The following is a 6,966-nucleotide window of genomic DNA, read 5'->3' on the forward strand; positions in this document are numbered from 1 at the left end:
CTATGGGAACTGATGTAGATACATGGGAAGTGGGCTATACTGATCAAAACGGATCAGATTTCATCTCTAGCAAAATAACAGCACAGACAGTCAGTACTGAAGTTCAGAAATGTGTTTGGGTGCAGCATGTCACACAGGTTTGCATCAGTCTTCATCACATTCAGATGACACACAAGTGACGATTTCTATTTCGAATAAATGCTACTCTTCTGAAACTTCTACTTATCAGTGAGTCCTAAATAAAACATTTTCCACGAAAATATGAAGCAGCACAACTGTTTTCGACATTTATAATAATCAGAAAATGTTTCCTGAGCAGTAAATCATCATATCAGAATGATTTCTGAAGAATCATGTGACACTGAAGACTGCAGTAAATATGCTGGAAATACAGCTGTGCATCACAGAAATAAATTTTACATTTTACAACATTCAAATAGAAAGCAGTAATTCTAAATGGCAATAATATTTCACAATATTGCTGTTTTTACTTTATTTTTGATTAAAAGATTTGCAGCCTCTGTGTGCAGAAAATGCTTTTTTTTTATCTTTAAATCGACTATGTTATTTTATTTTTTACATAAAATTTTGAGAAACTTATTTTTCTGAAAAAAAAAAGATAAAATCCACTGGCATTACATTTTGTTATATATATATATATATATATATATATATATATATATATATATATATATATATATATATATATATATATTAGGGGTGTAACGGTTCACAAAATTCACGGTTCGGTTCGATACGATACACTGATGTCACGGTTCGGTTCGGTTCGGTTCGGTACGTTTTAGATACAGCAAAATGCAAAAACATCTCAACTTTTCAGAATGCCGCAAGCGCACCGCGGGTCATGTGACAAGAACCAACCAATCAGCTTCATCCTTTCCCATAACAACGTTGAAAACTCAGCCAAGATGAAGGAACAGCTGATTATAGTTGTATATGGATTGCAATTTTGAAATAAATTTAGTAGCAGAGCTACTGCAAGCGATTTTTAGAGCTGCAAATCCATTTATCCTTCGCTGAAATTTCCGCGTCTCATGGAGAGAGCACGTCATTGTTGCTTAGCAAAGACAGACGCCTCATGAGCGCTTCTGCCCAAGCGCTTTGGAAAGGAGGAGAAAGACGCGCTTAGCGTTTTCCACGCGTTTTTAGGAGCGATATGTGAACGGCCCCTAAGGCGCTCGCTCACTCAGCACGCGCTGAAGGCTCATTGCAAAATGTCTAATGCATTTAACAGACCAGAAATATAAGATCCTAAAATAACCAACAGGTCTGGTGTTTGGGTGCACTTTGGATTCCCTGTAAGCTATAATACTGATGTCTAAATGCTGCAGGCATAGTTTGTTGCGTGCATGTTTCTCCTTTTTTTCGTCTTTTCCCAGATACTGACACAATAAGGTGATGTCGGCGTAAATGAGTTGACATGTTTCAAGTATTCACGCTGGTGTTTTTTTTTTTTTAAAGCAATGAAGCAACCGCGCGAAGCCCTCACTATATAGGATTTTAGAAAGAATGCAGAGCACTAGTGTAGTGTGCAAACTTACCACAGTGTGGATTTCAGAAAGTGTGCAAAGACTTCACGTGCACACTTACCATAACATGGATTTACAAATAATGTTCTAAGGAGGGGCTCTCATGTCACTCTGATCGAGCAGCTCATAGATGGAATCATGCATCTCAAACAATAGGCTATGTTTGAGAGTCATCTTCTTTTTCTAGTCTGTTAAACGCATTGGCCATTTTGCAACGAGCCTTCAGCGCGTACTGAGTGAGCGAGCGCCTGACTGAGTCATAACATAACATAAACATAAGTTGGTGTTTTTTTCTTCTTCGGGAGTGTCAGGGGCGTTGCCTGTTACGTCGTTTGGGTTATTGGGCTACCTTGTTGAACGCATATCATTATATTTCTCTTTTTTTTTTTTCAAATATAATTAATTAGTCCAACGAACCGTTCGGTATGCATAATGCGTACCGCGTACCGAACCGAAAGCGTCGTACCGAACGGTTCAATACGAATACGCGTATCGTTACACCCCTAATATATATATATATATATACTATAACAAATATATAAATAAATTTTTTTTTTTTTTTGCATCCCTCTATATGTGTAGTTGTAAGAAGGGGATGGCCTTCGGAGCAGATCAATAAGCGCGTCAGACTCAACATACATCCAAATGTGTTTCAGATCAAGTGTCAGACGTCCACAGAGTAAGACAGTGAAGGTGGAGGCTCTTCAAGGACAAAGAGCAAGTATTTAGGGTCCAGAGAGTCAGGTTTGGGCTAAAAACATTAGATTAAGCTGAGTAGAAACACACAAAAGCCCATAACTGTATCTGGACGGCCGGACTGAGAGCATCACGAGGGCATGGGATTTTTAACATGATACTGTTGCCATGGCAGTGGCCTAGATCAAGCCAGAGAAAAAAGATGATTAAGGCCAAGAATAAATAACTTTTGACCAATGACAGCGGATTACACAATTAAAACATTTTCCAATAAAACATCGTCTGAATAAAATGTGAGCAGAATTAGCCTGAACAAACGCTACTGTTGCAAAACTAGGGCAGTGTTATTAGGTTGCTAAGCATTCGGAGAGGTTGTTAGCATGTTGCTATTCTGTTGCTAGGGTGTTCTGTGTGGTTGCTAGGTGGTCAAAAGCACCAACAATATGCAAAATCATTTACAGTACTGATTAACTGACTCATAACGAAGTCTCAGATTATCAAGGGAAAACATGATAAAAAATATTATTTTATTTAATTATAATAATTTATTATTTTATTATCTTTTTTATTACATTCAAAATAGTTTACAGATAAAAAAAATATACAATTATTATGAATTAATTTTAATAACTTGCAATTATTATTATTTAATATTTTTGTATATTTTATGTTATCTGATAAAAAATATTGGATTTGTCTGTATAAAAGCTGCTTAGTAATTTATTATTTGATTATTTTGTTATATGTTTATTATGAAGGAAAATATACAAAACATTTTTAAATTATTTAAATTAATTAATTTATTTATTATTTGCATATTATTTTCAACTTAAATCTTGGGAATAAATTATAAATGTATATAATTTCAGCATTTTTCCTCTTTTCTAGCTTGCTTCCTAGTTGTCTAATAATACTGCCATTGTATTTTACGAATTACTTTTGTTCCAATTTCTTAAGTCGCCTGTATAATAAATATAAAAACATCTGCTAAATGCATGAATGTCAATGTAGTAAGCAGAATGAATTTAACTCGTTCATGTCTGAAGCACAAACAGTACGTGAGTTTCACGCTCAGCATTAGAGGTTTGTTCAAATCACTGAATCTAATATGAATATAAATAATAGTGAAAAAACAAACACTAAAAAGAAAGCGAAACAAAAGTGATAATGTGTACATATTAAAATGAGCATTAGTAGTGTAATATTAGGAATAATGTCAGTTAATTACTGAATGAAATAAAATCAAAGCTTAGATAAACGAGTAAATTAATAAACAGGCAACTAATAAAATAAATGAATAAAACATATAAATTAACAAAATAAATGGCTAGATCTAAAACCAAAATAAAATACTTAAATACACTACTACTAATATTTATAATTATAATAATGAACAATAATTCAGTCTAAATAGAAATATTAAAAAAAGGATTAAAAAAAATATGCAATTACTAAAACGTAAAATTTCTAATAAAATCTAATTCTAAATATGAATACATCGTATTCTATTAATACTTTTAATAGTAAATGAATAAAATAAAATAGAAATGTTAACACTGCTAATAACAATGTTTCTGTAGCAATGTATCTGTAAATGTACAAACCCACTAGGTACTAATTTTATTTCTGTTAAAACTCTAACAACTCTGGACATGTTTCATTCTTGGTTTATTGTCACTAAAACTGTGAGAAGCAACCTCAAGAGTCTGATGCGTGCCGAAATAAAAGTGTATTCTCAAATGCGCTTTAAAAGAGTCTGAAAAAGTGTGAATGTAATAAACGTTCTATTGTTGAAATGATGGACTGGCACCAACCTCAGTCAATCAAATCTCAGAAGATCAGCAGGTGTATTATATAGTCGTGAAAAATGCACAGTGAGTCCTGGCCTTGACAACAAGCAGTTTCGGTTCCTTTAGCGGCACCCATAGGGAACTGTGCATTTGTTCAGCAGTTGATATGAGCGACGAGCCACATCCTGCTTCACACACACAAACACAAGCGGCTTCCTGTCACTGGCCGCACAAGCTGGAGTTCACTGATAGCTGCCGCACCCTGTGTGTGTGTGTGTGTGTGTGTGTGTACAGCTCAGTACTAACACATCAGTTCTCAGGTACACATTAGAATCTGAATCTTAAAGAGCTTTATTTCTATATATAAAATAGAAGATGTACAAGGAATGGCAGATATAGGGTTAAATTAAAAAAAAGTGGCATTGCACATCGTTTAATTGAAAAAAGAACATAAAAATTGTCTGTTGTGTTCGTATTTTACACATTTTCTGTATTTGATTGAAGGTTTCAGCTGATCACATGTGCATTATTTTGAAACTGAAAATGTATTTAGTTTCAACCTTGATGTACTAAAAACTAAAATACATTTCAAAGTGCATTTCAGTGGCATACATTTCCAATAGTTTTTAATTCAGATTTGACATATGTACACATATTTTCTTGGATTTAAATACATATAAAATATAACGTATATATAGTTATGTAAAAAAAATATGTCCAGAAATATATTGGTAGAAAATAAATTTATGTAAATATATTTTATACATTTTATAAATAATATATTTGAAAATTTTGAAACATATTTAAAATGTTATTTTATTTTTATTTTATATTTATTTTATATATTTTTTTTACCGTATTGGTTGCATTTTCTGTCCCATATTGAAGGAACGCATTTTGACACTACTTTCTAATTGCTAAGCGTCACTATTTGATGTCACTAGCCGCTATTTTGTATTATATTGGTCTGTACTGACCTCTAGTGGTCAAACGCTAGAGCAACATACCAATTTTTTGTTTTAATATATTGAAACATAAAAAATTTAAAAACCTCCAGTACCTAAGGGGTGTTGAAACAATACAAAATGCCAAAGTAATAATTGTACTTATCTTGTTTATTATGTTATTTTATTATTTGCCTCAGTATCAAACAATCAATTTGATCCACATAAGATACCTTTTTATTACATTACATTATTTTATTGTTTTTGTGTGTTGAATGTACATTTTAAATGGAAATTTTAATTGCTATTCTGCTTGCTACCTCAATTCAAATGAAATTCAAATTCAGAATTGTAAATGCATTATCTATTCAGTTCTGAATGATGGAGTATCATCAATGTGTGCACTTAAAACACGTGCTTCAGATCAGTATGATCTTATGCAAATAATATTACATCATATACTTACTAAACAACATTGTAAATGTTATATACAGCATCGTATAATAGCACTTTTTGGCTTTACGCCCCAAAATAAACCTCTAACCAACTGCAATCAAATGCTAAGAGGTTTTATCAAAGGATAAGGACATACTGTATCAAAACAACAATACGTTTTAAAAACAGCAAGAGAGATACACAGTTGCAGTTCCAATTTCTGTCTTTTATTAGTCATAGGTAAATTAAGTTAAACCTCTGTTTGATTCCTGGTTATAATAATAAGTGTGTTATATGTGTCTCATTCAGACGACATCAAAGAAGAGTCGTGCAGCTTCTTGCTCATTCCAATTTATACCAATTTAAGTCCTGTTTCTCAGTCGTGATTTTGCTGAAACTAAGGCAATGTGAAACTTAACCACACTCATATTATGCAAATGAGCCTTAATATTCTGCCTGTGGCTAACATTTTAGATTGTTTTAGTAAATGTGTTGTTTTTGTCATTTAATTTAAAATTTTAACATAAATTTATTTATTAGGTTAAATTAATTAAGGTTTAAAATCTTGCCTTGGAAATGATTATAATAATTTTAGTAAGCCTAACATTTATTTTATTTAAAGTATTGTTACAATATTTTTATTTCATAGTTTTGTTTTTTAGTCAACTTAAACCCTGATTTTTTTTTTATTCCGTTTTTTTTTTCCTTATATAAAGCATAAGTAGATTGTAGAAAACACTGTCACCAGTAGCCTCTGCTTAGACTTAAAATGCTTTTGGGACACACCACCCAGCTTAAGAGCCACATCGGTTTTCTTTGTCTTGTCAGAATAATGACGTTCTAAACAGCTGCAACTTATTAAAATCAAACAAAAACACGCTTGTCTTCTGACTCAGAACACTATATTGTTCAAAACCTCCAGTAAAATCTAAGATTTGAGTCCTGTGGATCTTATGCTTATCATTTAAAGGTGATTCTGATATAGACTGTACAGATAATTACATCATAAATTATTACATTTCATGCACCAAATATTCAAAACCTATTCATCTTCTTAAAATTTCTAGAAAAATAGAAATGCATGTATGAAGATGCACCATATGCATGCATACAACTTTGTTTGCTAGAATTTCCAATTGCAAATTACAAATTACATTGTGTAGTTGTGTATAGGAGTGTGTGTGTATAGGAGTGTGTGTGTGTGAGTGTGTAAGTGAGTGGTTGTGTATAGGAGTGTGTGTGTGTGAGTGTGTAAGTGAGTGGTTGTGTAAAGGAGTGTGTGTGAGTGTGTGTGTGTGTGTGTAAATGTGTAGTTGTGTATAGGAGTTTGTGTGTGTAAGTGTGTGGTTGTGTATAGGAGTGTGTGTGTGTGCGTGTGTGTGTGTTTAAATTTGTAGTTGTGTATAGGAGTGTGTGTGTGTAAGTGTGTGGTTGTGTATAGGAGTGTGTGTGTGTGTGTGTGTAAATGTGTATTTGTGTATAGGAGTGTGTGTGTGTAAATGTGTAGTTGTGTATAGGTGTGTGTGTGTGTGTGTAAATGTGTATTTATGT

Source organism: Carassius gibelio, chromosome A13 (genome assembly GCF_023724105.1).
Source record: "Carassius gibelio isolate Cgi1373 ecotype wild population from Czech Republic chromosome A13, carGib1.2-hapl.c, whole genome shotgun sequence".
NCBI lineage: Eukaryota > Metazoa > Chordata > Actinopteri > Cypriniformes > Cyprinidae > Carassius > Carassius gibelio.